This window comes from Pongo abelii, chromosome X (assembly GCF_028885655.2).
Source record: "Pongo abelii isolate AG06213 chromosome X, NHGRI_mPonAbe1-v2.0_pri, whole genome shotgun sequence".
Lineage (NCBI taxonomy): Eukaryota > Metazoa > Chordata > Mammalia > Primates > Hominidae > Pongo > Pongo abelii.
In genome coordinates, this window is record NC_072008.2 from 119,408,795 (window position 1) to 119,424,698 (window position 15,904).

A 15,904-nucleotide genomic window follows, 5' to 3' on the forward strand; every position below is an offset into this window, starting at 1 on the left:
TTAAAGGGCCTGGTATTTGGGTGAGATTTGAACTCTGTGAGGTCAGAAACTATGACATACTTACTCTACTATTGACAATATCCAGCACATAATTATATGCCTGGCACATATTTAAGAGAACAAAAGGAACTTATTGAGTGAATGAGTGAATGAATGATATTCTGGACTTCTGTGATTTTTCCTAATGTGATTTCACCCCCCTTTCACTTCAGTCACCTATTGGCACTTGCACATTGTTATCACTAAAATGTATCCACTCTTAAGACATGGTAATTAATGCAACACATGATCATGAATGGATCCCAGACAAGAAGGAGCCATTAGGAGGAAAGTCTTAGCTAGGTGTGGTGGCACACAACTATAGTCCCAGGTACTGGGGATGCTGAGGTGGGAGGATTGCTTGAGCCCAGAAAGTCGAGGCTGCAGTGAGCCGTGATGGTGATATTCGAATAAGAGCTTTAGATAATAGAATTATATCAATGTTAATTTTGTGACATTGATCATTGTTCTTTGATTATGTAAGATGTTAACAGAATTTTTGCAGAATCTGGATAAAGGTTACACAATAATTATTTTATAATTTTTGCAATACTTGTGAAAGGCTGAAATTATTTCAAATAACAATTTTAAAAATTGAAGGAAAAACTTTTTTAAACTTTTTCACCCTCAAGATTATTATTACATTGTAGTACTCATTTCATCCCCCCTGAGTTTCGCTCCTACATATACCCTCATCATATTTTTTTGTTAGTCTGTTTTTTAAATGTATAATTCATATATAATGATTGCACATATTTATGGGTACAATGTGATGTTTCAACTCATATATAAATATATAATTATCAAATCATGGTAATTGCCATTTACATTACTGTAAACATTGATAGTTTATTTGTAGTGATAACATTCAAATTATTCTCTTCTAGCTCTCTTGAAATATATGTTATATTGTTATTTGCTGTAGTCACCCTACCGTGTAACAGAACACCAGAATTTATTCTTCCTTTTCTTGAGGCTCAGAAAACAATATCCCAAAATGAAAGCCTCAGTGGCAGCCTCAGAAACAAAAGTTTTTCTCTGACCTTCTCCTGCCCCCCTAAGTTCCATTCTCCTCCCCACCCTAAAACCCTGGAAGTAGGCATAGAAACTAGAATCCCTCTTCTTCAAGGTGAGTCATGGAAACCTGAACTCCTTTTCTCCAAAGCTAGACATAAAATCTAAAAATATTCTATGTAAAAGCTGGTTATAAAGAAATGATCTGACCTACCTTGTTCGACTGTAGGTCGTAAGACCCCCATTTCAGAGAGGGCCCTGCCCCACACCTAGAAGGAAGGAATACAGGCTCAGAGAGACCAAGAAAAATCTAGAGAGACAGGCCTTGCTGGGTTTTCCTACTCAGTCTGTTAGCATTAGATCATACCCTTTTCTTCAATCATACTTCTAGACCATTGTCCATACTTTATTAACGTCAGCTTTATAAAAGTTAATCATTTCCCTTGTATCTTTGAGGTCATCATTCTGAAGCCTCCTGTGTATACATGTTAAATAATTTGTATGCCTCTTCACCTATTAAGCAATCTGCCTCATGTCAGTGATTTTTTTCAGCAAATCTTGGCCTCTACACTTTCTTTCTTTTCTTTTTTTTTTTTTTTTTTTTGAGATGGAGTTTTGCTCTTGTTGCCCAGGCTGGAGTACAATGGCACCATCGTGGCTCACTGCAACCTCCACCTCCTGGGTTCAAGCGATTCTCCTGCCTCAGCCTCCCGAGTAGCTGGTATTACAGGAATGCACCACCATGCCTGGCTAATTTTGTATTTTTAGTAGAGAAGGGGTTTCTCCATGTTGGTCAGGCTGGTCTCGAACTCCCGATCTCAGGTGATCCACCTGCCTCGGCCTCCCAAAGTGCTGGGATTACAGGTGTGAGTCACTGCACCTGGCCGGCCTCTACACTTTTTAACTGTAACTTTGTACACATCCCTGCTCCCATCCCCAGATTCTGCTAATCATTATTATACTATTTCTATAAAATCAACTTTTTAAAATTCTGCATGAGTGAGATCATGTGGTGTTTGTCTTTCTGTGTCTGGCTTATTCTACTTAGCATAATGTCCTCCAGGTTCATCTGTGTTGTTGCAAGTAACAGGATTTCATTCTGGTGTTTGTTTGTTTGTTTGTTTGTTTTTGAGAAGGAGCCTCACTCTGTCACCCAGGTTGGAGTGTAATGGCGTGATCTCAGCTCACTGCAACCTCTACCTCCCAGGTTCAAGCAATTCTCCTGTCTCAGCCTCCGAAGTAGCTGGGATTACAGGCGTCCACCACCACGCCTGGCTAATTTTTTGTATTTTTAGTAGAGACAAGGTTTCACCATGTTGGCCAGGCTGGTTTTGAACTCCTGACCTCAAGTGATCCACCCACCTCGGTCTCCCAAAGTGCTAGGATTACAGGTGTGAGCCACTGCGCCCGGCCGATTTCAGTCTGTTTTATGGCTGAATAATATTCCATTGCATATATGTACATTTTCTTTATCCATTCATTTGGAGATAGTCATTTGGGTTGACTCCATATCTTGTGCATTGTGAATAGTGTTACAATAATTATGGGAGTGCAGATATCTCTTTGATATACTGATTTAATTTCCCTTGGATATATACCCAGTAATGAATGGGATTGCTGGATCATATGGTAATTATATTTTTAATTTTTTGAGGAACCGCCATACTGTTTTTCACAGTGGCTGTACTCATTTACATTTCCACCAACAGTGTTGGTTTTCTTTTGTCCCTATCCTCCCAACACTTGTTATCTTTCATTTTTTTTTTTTTATAATAGTCATTTTGACTGGGGTAAAATGAAATCATTGTGGTTCCAATTTGCATTTCTGTGATGATTAGTGGTGTTGAACATTTTTTCATATATCTGTTGGCCATTTGTATGTCTTCTTTTGAAAAATGTCAGACTTCTGCTTCTGAGTCAAAGCCATGGTGGTGGCAAATTCAAGCCCTGAGCCCCCGTGGTGTTCTTTGATGTCAGCATTGGCAGTCAGGAAGTTGGCCACATGAAGATCCAGCTCTTTGTAGACATTGTGCCTAACACAGCTGAGAACTTTGGGCAGTTCTGCACTGGAGAATTCAGAAAAGATCGGGTTCCAATAGGATACAAAGGGAGCACCTTTCACAGGGTCATAAAGGATTTCATGATTCAGGGTGGAGATTTTGTTAATGGAGATGTTACTGGAGTCACCAGCATTTACCAGGGACCATTTGCAGATGAAAATTTTAAAATCAGATACCCAGCTCCAGTCCTGCTTTCCATGGTGAACAGCAGTCCCAGTACAAATGGCTGTTAGTTCTTTCTCACCCGCTCTAAGTGCAATGGTCTGGATGGGAAGCATGTAGTGTTTGGAAAAATCATTGACGGACTTCTACTGATGAGAAAGATTGAAAATGTTCCCACAGGCACCAATACTAAGGCCAAGGTACATATGGTGATCTCACGGTGTGGGGAGAAGTAGTTCAGACCAAGACTGAATCAGACCTTCACTTCTTCTTGGCAATGTTCTTGAGTAAGATAATCTGGACTGGCCCCTGTGTTTGCTTCCCTGCCTGCTGCTATGCCATTTGATCAACAGACTCTAGAAGTATCAGAGATTCAGAATCCAAGATTGTGTTTAGGTTTTCAACTGTAAATAAAGTTTTTTGTATGTTTAAAAAAAAATTAAAATGTCTATTTAGATCTTTTGCTCATTTTTAACAGGATTATTTGGTTGCTTGCTATTGAGTTGTTTACATATTTTGTTATTAGTCTCTTCTCAGATGAATAGTTTGCAAATATTTTCACCCACTCTATAGATTGTCTCTTCACTCCATTGATTATTTCCTTTGCTATGCAGTAGCTTTTAGTATGTCATCTCATTTGTCTATTTTTACTCTTGTTGCCTGTGCCTTTGAGTTATTTAAAAAATCCTTGCCTAGTCCAATTTTGTGAAGCATTTATCTGTATTTTCTTTTAGTAATTTAATAGTTTGGGACTTACATATAAGTCTTTAATATATTTTGGGTTGATTTTTGTATATATATAGAGAGAGGTGTCTTGTTTCCTCCTTCTGCATGTGGATATCCAGTTTTCCCAGCACTATTTATCAAAGAGACTGTCCTTTTTTCCCATGCATGTTCATGGTGCCTTTGTTGAAAATCAGTTGGCTATACATGCATGGATTTATTTCTGGGTTCTCTATTCTGTTTCATTGGTCTATGTGTCTGCTTTTATGCCAATACCATGTTGTTTTGGTTACAATAGATTTGTAGAGTATATTGAAGTCAGGTAGTATGATGCCTCTCACCATCTTCTGTTCTTTTTGCTCCAGATTGCTTTGGTTATCCAGTGTCTTTTACATTTCAATACCTCGTTATGATCTTTGGCCCCTTGCTCTTACAGTATTTTCTAAGTCGATCACAACAGTTTTTAATATCATTGGCTTCCCTAACTAGCCTGTAGAAACAAAGTCTACAGTTCAGAAACTATTAAGTGCTTTAATTGATATCCTTGCATGGTCAGACTGAGTCAGACTTTTGGCCTTTACCATTCCCCCCATGTCATCCACAAACCTGGACCACCAACTTCTCACCTGTTCTTAGAATCCTAAGAGCTACTAGGAAATTAACAAAATTGTGTGACAATTTTCTACCACTTTCTTCCTTCAACTTTGGGTTCTAAATTTTTTACATTCCTTTTATTTATATCTTATTGTCTTCCAACCATATTCTGCTTACTCTTTCCACAAATCTCAAACAGCCTTAGTTCTACCACACAGACATAGTAACCACAGTTAACCTTAAGGAGTATATGCTGTTAATATGTAGAAAGAAGATAGCTCACGGCTGAAATTTTCAAAATGAGTTTAGCCTCAAGTGCACATACTCTTTGTAACTTAATTTTCTCATTTGATAATATAACTTGAGAATTTCCAATGCCATGAAATATTATTGAGGACAGTAATTTTTGAATGTTACAATGTATTTTATGTCACAATAATGTTGCAATGAGGATACACCAATTTCTGATCCTTTCTTAGCATAAATTTTTAGTAATGGAATAATAATAATAGAAACAAGAGAAATACGTATTTTTAAGACTTACTGATCCATATTACCAAATTTTCTTTTAAAACTCTGAACAAATTTGTGTTCTTGCCAGCAATGTAAAAGCATACCTATTACAGAGCAAATGCAGTGCTATAATTTTTATTTTAATTTTTCTAATTTAAATAACACAAAACAACAATAATTACAATAATATCATAGATTCATTTTGCATTTCTTTGGTTGAAAATATTTTCAATATTAATTGGTTATTTGTCTATTTTACTTTTCTTTCTTTTCAACCTTTGTTTCTTTACCTGCAGTTGCATTTTATGTCCAAAATTTATTTTGGGGGACTTAGGTATAGAATGAGATAGTTAATATATTTAATATATATTTAGTATTAATGATAATAACATTTAGCCTACCATATACAGAATAAATTTTTCTGTTTATTTTTCTTTAAAGAAATTGTTTTTATTTTTAGTATATACTTTTTTAATGTGAGCATAGCTTTTAATATTTTATTTTATGGTTTGCCTCTTTCATTTATACATATGTATGTATCTAAAATTAATACTTATGAATTGAAATACAAAGCATACTTGTATTTTTATCATTTTTTTTTTAAGCAAAGGTTTTTTTTTTTTGCTTAATCTTCTTGTTTTTGTTTGTATAAATGTATTGGGTACACGAGAAATTTTGATACATGTATATAATGCACAGTGATCAAGTCAGGGTATTTAAGATGTCCATCGCCTAAGTACAATACATTTTTTGTTCAGTATAGTAACCCTACTCTGCTATCAAGCATTTAATCTATTCCTTCTCTCCTACTGTATGTTTGTACCCTTTAACCCATTCTCTTTATTCTGTCCCCATCCCCCCACTTACCCTTCCCAGTCTCTGTTATCTATCTTTACACTCTCTGCCTGCATGTGATCAAATTTTTTAACTCCCACATACAAGTGAGAACTTGCAGTATTTGTCTTTTTAACTTTTACAATCATTTACACAATTCCCAGCACCATTGACTAGATGAACAAGGTTTTTTTCTCCACTAACTTAAAATGTGACTGTTGCATGAACTAACTTTGATAAGTTTATGATGACCTTTTTTTTCTGTTTCATGGATTTCCCCACCAATCTCATGCCATTAGCAGACTATTGAAATTACTGTGGTTTCTACATATTTTTACTATCTCATAGGGCAAGTCTTTACTCAGTCATTTCTTCAATCTTTGACAAATCTTATACATGTAGTCCTCCACTGAAACATTTAGAATTATTTTGAAAAGTTAAAAAAAATTATTTATATTTTTATGCTAATTTGGAAAAAAAGATCCAGATATACACTATAGGGTCATCTCCTTTGGAAAAATAGTGTCTTTCAGGCTGGGTGCAGTGGCTCACGCCTGTAATCCCAGCACTTTGGGAGGCCGAGTCAGGCAGGATCACCTGAGGTCAGGAGTTCTAGACCTGCCTGGCTAACACGACAAAACCCCGTCTCTACTAAAAATACAAAAATTAGCTAGGCATGGTGGTGCGTGCCTGTAATCCCAGCTACAAAGGAGGCTGAGGCAGGAGAATTGCTTGAACGTGGAAGGCAGAGGTTGCAGTGAGCTGAGATCACACCATTGCACTCCAGCCTGGGCGACACAGTGAGACTTCATCTCAAAAAAAAAAAAAAAAAAAAAGAAAAGGGAAAGGAAAGGAAAATAGTGTTTTTCCATTATTTCTTGTAGAATTTTACATGACTCCAAGTTTTATAGTTTCTTCCATATAGGTTCTATTAGGTTTTATACTAAATATTTATTTTGTTTCTATTTTGAAAACTGTGTTAAGAATCTTTGAAAAGTTTTCTCAAATTCCTCCTTTAAATGCTTTTATGAATGGAGATTAGATTTTCAGTTTTACCAATTGCCTTTCAGGTTTCCATCAAATTTATATGTGATGAATTACTTTAATAATTACCTCATATTAAACTTCCATGTTGAACTTTCCCAGCATGCCTGAAGTAAATTTTGTCTTTTTATAGTAAAACAGGCCTTAGTATCAATTTTTTTTTCAGTTAGGTTTATTGAGTTATAATTTACATACATAAAATTCATCATTTTTAGTGGTACAGCTCTAAGATTTTTAACAAATACATGCATCCATGTAATCACAACTGAAATAAAAACATAAAACTTGTTCATTACACCCAGTAGTTTCCTGTTATATTTTGGATTCAATCACCTTTATCCACTCCCAACCTCTGGCAACTATTGACTACATCCTTTAAAAACAGTTCTGCCTTTTCCAAAATAACATATAAATGGAACCATACAGTATGTAGCTTTTTCAGTCTGGTGTTTTTCACTTAGCATAATGCATGTGAGATTCAACTTTGTTGTTGTATGGCAATTTCCAAATGCTATTCATTGTATAGATGTACAACAATTTGTTTATCCATTAAAACGTTGATGGACATTTGAATTACTTCTTGATACTTCTTGATTTTTACACTGTAAATAAAGCAACTATAATTACTTCTGTACAGATTTGTGTGGACTTATGCTTTTATTTCTCTTGGATAAATGCTTGTAAGTGGGATTGCTGAATCACATAAGTGAATGTTTAACTTTATAAGAGACTGCAAAAATCCCAAAGTAGCTGTAATATTTTACATTTTCCACCACATTGGATAAAAATTCCAGTTGCTTCACATCCTTACCAGCACTTTGTAATGTCAGAATTTTTTTCTTTTAAGATATATTTATTCATTCGAATACATCTGCAGGCATATCTAATTTATTTTTATTTTATTTTATTTTTTTTTTTTGAGACACAGTCTTGCTCCGTCACCCAGGCTAGATGGCAGTGGCGTCATCTCAGCTCACTGCAACCTCCGCCTCCTGGGTTCAAGCTACTCTTCTGCCTCAGCCTCCCTAGTAGCTGGGATTATAGGCATGTGCCACCAGGCCTGACTAATTTTTATATTTTTAGTAGAGACGGGGTTTCACCATGTTGGCCAGGCTGGTCTCGAACTCCCGGTCTCAGGTGATCAGCCCACCTCAGCCTCCCAAAGTGTTGTGATTACAGGCGTGGGCCACCACACCCAGCCCTCATTTTATTTTTTAAGTTTTATTGAGATTTAATTTACATAGCATTCAATTCCCCCATTTAAGTGTATAATTCAAAGTTTTTTAGTATATTCACAGATATGTGCAACCACCACCATGGAGTCAATTTTAGAACATTTTCACCACCTCAAAAAGAAACCCCACACCCTTTACCTAAGGATTGCCTATCTCCCCACTGCCTACCCTCAACCTTAAGCAACTACATCTACTTTCTATCGCTATAGATTTCTGTGTTCTAGACTTTGACATGAATGAAATAACATAATGCACATTCTTTTGTGACTGGCTTCTTCCACCTAGAATAATGTTTGTGAGATTTATCCATGTTTTAGCATCCATTAATGCTGCATTCCTTTTTACAGCCAAATAATATTCCGTTGTATAGATTCCACATTTTTTAATTCATTTTCCATTGATGGACATTTGTGTTGTTTCTACTTTTTGGCTTTTATGAGTAATGCTTCTATAAACATTCCTGTACTTTTTTTTTTTTTTTTTTTTTTTTTTTTTTGAGATGGAGTCTAGGTCTGTTGCCCAGGCTGGAGCACAGTGGTACGATCACGGCTCACTGCAACCTCTGCCTCCCAGGTTCAAGCGATTCTCCTGCCTCAGCCTCCCAAGTAACTGGGATTACAGGTGCCTGCCACCATGCCCAGCTAATTTTTGTGTTTTTAGTAGAGATGGGGTTTCACTGTGTTGGCCAGGCTGGTCTGGAACTTACGGACATACGTTTTTATTTCTCTTAGGCTAAAATGTCTTTTAATAGACATTGTTTAGGTTCATAGCAAAACTGAACAGAAAGTACAGAGATTTCCCACATATCATCTGCCCACACACATACTCAGCTTCCATACCATCACGTCTCACAGGTGAGTAGTATATTTGTTATAATTGATGAACTTACATTGATACATTGTTATCATGCCAAGTCCATAGTTTACGTTAGGGTTCACACTTGGTATCGTACAATCTATGGGTTTGGACAAATTCATAATACATGTATCTACAACTATAGTATGACACAGAATAGTTTCACTGTCCTAAAAATCCTCTGTGTTCCACCTATTAATCACCAGTCCTCTAACCCCTCAGCAACCACTGATCTTTCTACTGTCCTCATGATTTCACCTTTCCAGAATGTTATGTAGTTGGAATCATCTCAGAATGTCTTATTTCACTTAGTAATATAAAGTTATGGTTTCTCCATGTTGTTTCATGCAGTCATCTATATTTATCTTCATATTTTCTATTTTTTGGTGCTTCTTATTTCCTTCTGTAGCTTTACGTTTCCATCTGGTATCATTTTTCCATCAGCACTTATAATTTCCTTTAGCATTTTTCACAGTTTATGCCTCCTTGTGAGAAAATCAGTTTTCATTTACCTGAAAATATCTTCATTTCTCCTTTTTTTTTTTTTCTTTTTTGAGATGGAGTCTCAATCTGTCGCCAGGGCTGGAGTGCAGTGGCGTGATCTCGGCTCACTGCGACCTCCGCCTCCCATGTTCAAGCAATTCTCCTGCTTCAGCCTCCTGAGTAGCTGGGATTACAGGTGCCCGCCACTACGCCTGGCTAATTTTTTGTATTTTTAGTAGAGACGGGTTTTCACCGTGTTGGCCAGCCTGCTCTCAAACTCCTGACCTCGTGATTCACCCGCCTCGGACTCCCAAAGTGCAGGGATTACAGGCGTGAGCCACCGTGCCCGGCCTCTCCTTCATTTTTGAAAGATATTGTCACTGGATATAAGATGCTGTTTCACAGGTTGTTGTTCTAGTGTTGTTGTTTTAGTGTTCAGGTTTTTTACTTTGCTGCACAGAAGAATTTGAGAGTGAGTCCAAAGTAAGAGGAGGCAAGAAGTTTACTGCAAAGCAAAAGTACACTCTGATAGCTAGGTCAGAGCAGGCTCCTTGAGAATGAGACAATGCCTACTGGCACTGAGGAAACTCCCTTTATGGGTGTCTTACATGATTATTCATGAAGGGGAAGGAACGGTCATTGTTGTTAGGCATGTCCTGGGTGGTCTCCTGGGCCCGCGTCCACAGTCACTGCACACGCTAGCACATACATCGCATGTCTCATTGGCATTTAAAATTTCCACCCAGGGGTGTGTTTTTTACTATTATAATGATCAAAGTTCACCTTAGGGACATGGCTCTTTACTACTACGTATGCTCAGCCTTTGGGACTTTCCCTCCAACAGTTCCTCCTTTGACAAAGAAGTTGCTAACTGCAGGTGGCCGTAGATATCTTTCCTGGACCCTTTCTGCAGCATCATGCGTTACTGACTGGGGTCCTTGTGCTAACCTGTTTGGCCTCATTTGTATTGCTCTTACCCACCTGTAAGTAATCATGCTCATTCCTTCACTAATTGCCAGCCTTACTAGGACTTGAAGGATGTCGTAGGTGTCATATTTTCACTGTATTCTACTGTATCTGTTGAGAATTCAGCTATTCCTTTTCTTCTTTTTTTTTTTTTTTTTTTTTTTTTGAGATAGAGTTTCGCTCTTGTGGCCAAGGCTGGAGTGCAATGGTGCGATCTTGGCTCACTGCAACCTCTGCCTCCCGGGTTCAAGCGATTCTCCTGCTTCAGCCTCCCGAGTAGCTGGGATTACAGGCATGTGCCACCACGTCCAGCTAATTTTTTGTATTTTTAGTAGAGATGGGGTTTCTCCATGTTGGTCAGGCTGGTCTCAAACTCCTGACCTCAGGTGATCTGCCCGCCTCGGCCTCCCAAAGTGCCAAGATTACAGGTGTAAGCCACCGCACCCGGCCTTATTTTTTTTCTTATTTATATAATGGATCCTTTTTCTCTAGATGCTTTTAAGATCTTCTATCTTTGTATTTCAACATTTTGAGTACAATCTTTTCTTTGCATCTTTATTGAGCTTATAAAACCTGTTACACCGACCTATAAGTACAGAAGTAAAGATCTTATTATTTTTTTTTTCTTTTAAAGTTTTGATCATGTTTTCTTCAAATATCTTATCTGTCTTTCTCTTTTTTCTTTCCTGCTGGGACTACAAAAACATATATTAGATTATTTAATAGTGTCCCAAAAGTCACTGAGGCTCTGATCTTTTATTCTTCAGACAGGTAATTTCTAATGATATATTTTCTAGTTCATTGGCTTTTTCTTTTGCTCTAATCTGCTGTTAAGATCATCCAGTAAATTCTTCATTTTAGTTATTCAATTCTAAAATTCACATTGTGTTCATGTTTATGATTTTACTCTCTGCTGATATTGCTCATCTGTTTAGATATCATGACTATAATTTCCTTAAAGTTCTAGAACATATGTTAGCTATTTTAATCTATTTATTTACTAATGTCAACATCTTTGACATTTTGTGGTTGCCATTAGAGGCTTTTTTTTCTTATTACTATATTTCACATTTTTTCTCTTGTGGTATGTCTTATAATTAAAAATATACAATGGACAGAGTAGGTGATACATTGTACAAAACATGGACTCACCTATGTTCTACAAACAGGTATCTTGTCTGGACTTGAACTTTTAAGTCTGTCTCTCCTGTGGTAGCTACCAGATGAAATTACCATTCAATTTGTCTTCAAGACTTGTTTTGTGCAGGATTCTTGGAAGTTTCTCGGCACATATGTCCTTTGATGGTTATAATTTGAGCAGGGTTCACACATTGATTTTGGGGCTCACCCCTCTGCATTTCTCTTTGTTTCAGGATTTTTAACCTTATTTTTCTAGCCATTGTGCCATCATTAAACTCTTCCTCTAACATGTCAAGACAGTAAGAGTGAGATTTTATGCTACAACATGATATATGGATCAGAAAGTGCCTTTTGGCAAAATGGAGTAAAGACACAAAATTCACTAAGTGCAATTCCTGTCTTTCAGTAGTTGACTTCTCTTCCATTTCTGCTGTTTTTAGTTGCTGTCCACTGTATTCAAATCACTAGATTAGAATGCAGATTTTTTGGTATTCTGGTAGGGTTTCTTGGTATTTTTTTCCAGATTTTATAGTTTTTGTTTTCTGGAGGGTTGGTATGACTAAAGTGCTGTACCATTAATGGAAGCTGGGATTCTTATATATAAATTTCCTCTTTATGATTTTATTTCTAAGAAATGTAATTTGCATATTTTTCAAATCTGAAGCTTTTTTTTTTTTTTCTTTTTTCTTTTGTTTTTGAGTCAAGGTCTTGCTCTGTTGCCCAGGCTGGAGTGCAGTGGTGCAATCGCAGCTCACTGCAGACTCAAACTCCTGGGCTCCAGTGATCCTCCCACTTCAGTTTCCTGAGTAGCTGGGACTACAAGCATGCACCACAACAGCCAGCTAATTTTTTTGTATTTTTTTGCAGAGATGGGGTTTCGCCGTGTTGCCCAGGCTGGTCTCAAACTCCTGGGCTCGAGCGATTTGCCCACCTTGGCCTCCCTAAGTGCTGGGATTAGAGGTTTGAGGCACCACGCCCAGCTGTAGCTCTTTTTTTATGGTCACTTGGGCTTTATTCATATATTTTTTTAATTTATTTAAATATTTTAGATATATTTTGTTTTTGATATTGATATTTAGCATCCTTCTGGGTCTGTATCTGATGTTTGTTTTATTAATGGTACCTTGTTTCCTTGTGTGATTTATTACATTGATTGTAAACTTAAAATTTTTGGAAGTTGTGGGACATTTTTGAAACCTGCGAAGAAGAGTGGAACCATCTTTTCTTTTGAACACCTATAGAAGTGTATTCCTCTGTTATTGAACTTATGGCATTTCACTGTAAGGTGTTTACATATCTCTTTCATTTAGAATTAAGATTGCCTGCACAGAAAACTCCAAGTTATGGTAGCTTAAAGAAGATTGCATCTTATTTTTCACCACATAAAAGCACTTTAGAGAAAGATAGTTTAGGTCTATTATGTTACTCCATCATAAATATGGCTTCATTTTTTATCGTTGTACAATCACGTCTGTATTTTCCTCTGCATTGCCTAAGATAGTTGCTTCAGCTCTAGCCATCACACTTGCATTCCAGCAAATAGAGAGGAAAAAAAAAACGAGAGGGTATGTCCCCTCTATTTATATTCATGTCATGATAGCCCTCCAGACACTACATACCACTGCTCAAAACTTATTTACATGGGCACATCTGCTTCAAAGGAGCTCAGAAATGCAATTTTAATTCGGGACGACCAGATGCCCAGCTAAAAATTGGGAATTTATTAGTAAATAAGATAGGCATAATCTATACCAGGAGGGAATTCCCTCCTACTTTGCCTCATCTATACTACTATATTATAATTGTATTGACTGAAATAATATCTTATCATTTTATACCCCCATAGAAGGTAGTTTTTAATGTCTTCCATGTAATATGTACTCAACAATTTTTAGTTGAATACACAGCGGAAGATTTTTTTACAGCCTTTAAAGTCACAAGGTGTTTTGCCCTTCCTAGTATTTTGTGTGACTCAGCTTAAATTAGCTAGTTATGAGATATTATTATGTTATTAATGTTGTATTTTTAGGGCTGTATGTTGATAGGAGATTTAAGTAGTTTGAATCAAAATTTTTCTAAATGACTGTATGAGTTATCTACTCAAGCTACAAGGATGTTTTTAGATATTTACTTGAATAAATTTAAATTTGTTATTTTGTTATTTTATTTGTATTTTTTTCTATTTTATGTATATTTTATGTATTATATATACATAAAATAGAAGGCTATTTGTGTTGCAGTAGCAAACATGTTCACATGTATTTCTGGTACTAAGTTACCAATCAAGATAATGCTATGAATATTATAATAAGTAATAACCTGGTATTCTATGAATAGAAAATGAAAAACAGAGAATGTAGCTGTCTTAGCCAAGGTAACACATCAGCAGGAAATATTAAATACGAATACATAAAGAATCAGTTTTAGAGTTCATCATCAAGGTTAGATGATTAGATTAGGACTTGCCAATAGCATCTAAAACACAGGAATTTTTGATTCCTCACATAGGTTTAAGCAGATATATGCTTGCCTCTCATTAGCCTAATTGTGAAATTCTTTTGTCACCTTAATTATTCCTTTTTGATTGTTTTTTGCTGAGATCCTGAAATTCTCTCTACTTCCCCCAGTACCTTATGACCCCTCACAGAAGAGACACAACACACCGTGATGCTAAGCAGACCTCTGTAGTTCATGTATTTTCCTAAAACTATTAATGTATCAAAACGTAATTGTCTCTGGTCTGCAATTATCTTTAGCAGTCTACTCTCTGCTGGTGGTAGAAGTTGATGACAGGCTAAAACTTACAAATGAATCTTTCCTATATGAGAAATGTAAATCTCTAAGTGAGATTAAATACAAGTGTCTTTAAAAGATACTCTGATATGGCTGATTAAGGAGCATTCTTTCTAGCCAGGTGCAGTGGCTCACACCTGTAATTCCAACACTTTGGGAGGCTTAGGCAGGTGGATCACTTGAGGTCAGGAGTTTGAGACCAGCCTGGCCAACATGGTGAAACCCCATCTCTACTAAAAACACAATAAATTAGCCAGTTGTGATGATGTGTGCCTATATTCCCAGCTACTCCGGAGGCTGAAGCAGGAGAATCCCTTGGACCCAGGAGGCAGAAGTTGCAGCAAGCCAAGATCGTGCCACTGCACTCCAGCCTGGGAAAGAAACATTCTTTCTTCTTCAAGCATATGGCAATGAGAAAGAAAATCTAATAAGAAAAAGAAAAGGAAAACACAATATATAAGGTAATCATCTTTATGGACTAAAAATAGCATGGAAATATGCAAAGTGAAGAGCAGAACTCAACAGTCTCAACTGATAGTCTCCAGGTCCAAATGAAGGCAGAGGCAGCTGAGAGATCATTTCCTATGTTAAATAGACTAAAAGTCCTCCAGCCAGAGTATGAGTCCAGATCCAGACTCACTGCCAGAGACCAAAGCCTTGGGAAGGTTATCCCTATTCACGAGTGGAGGTTGAATTAAGTTACTTCTGAACACTGCCTAGAGGTGGACACAGACATAAATTTATAAGTAGTAGCTTAGCCAAAATGCCTGCTGAATTGGTCATTGGATCAGCAGTACTCCATGGATACTCTTCAGTTAGAAGCACCAGAAGAAGGCAACTCTAAGACCACTAGGCAGGAAGAGAGTAGGAGAGATGGTAAGAAATGAAAGAGAGTTATTAGTCAAGACTAGACTAAAAACTCAGACTTAACAAGAGGAAAATATCTAACACTGAGAAAGGCACATTAAATAATCAGCAATCAAAAGATGATTTTGTTCCAGTTAAAACTAAAAAAGGAGAGCCAAAGACTTTAAAATAAGCATGTTTACTATCCTCAGAGAAATAATTGATGAAAGAAAAACTAGAAAAATAAGAAAAATTATGGAAAAATCAAATGTTAAACAATAACAAGGACATATGAAATTATTTAATTAGATAATTCAGAAAGTAAATAGCTCTTTTTCTCTCTTAATATATTCTCTGTGTGTTTACGTGTGTGTATTTAGTTATCGAAATTTAAAAAAAAAACTCAACAAATGAAGTAAGCCCTAGAATGAGTATATTAATACAAAAATAAATTCATGAGTTGAAATTTAACAATGATGAATACAGCACAGAATATAGCTATATTACCCTGACTATAGTACAAAGGTCTAAAAGATGAAAATAAGTAAATAAGTTAGATGAAAATAATGCTGATTAAGTGGTTCTAATTATGTCTATTATGAG

General features: G+C 36.4%; 1 pseudogene; it reads left to right on the top strand.

The window, feature by feature from the left end:
* Positions 1–2,978: 2,978 nt before the first annotated feature.
* On the top strand, positions 2,979–3,511 carry LOC100447562 (peptidyl-prolyl cis-trans isomerase H-like; annotated as a pseudogene).
* Positions 3,512–15,904: the final 12,393 nt, after the last annotated feature.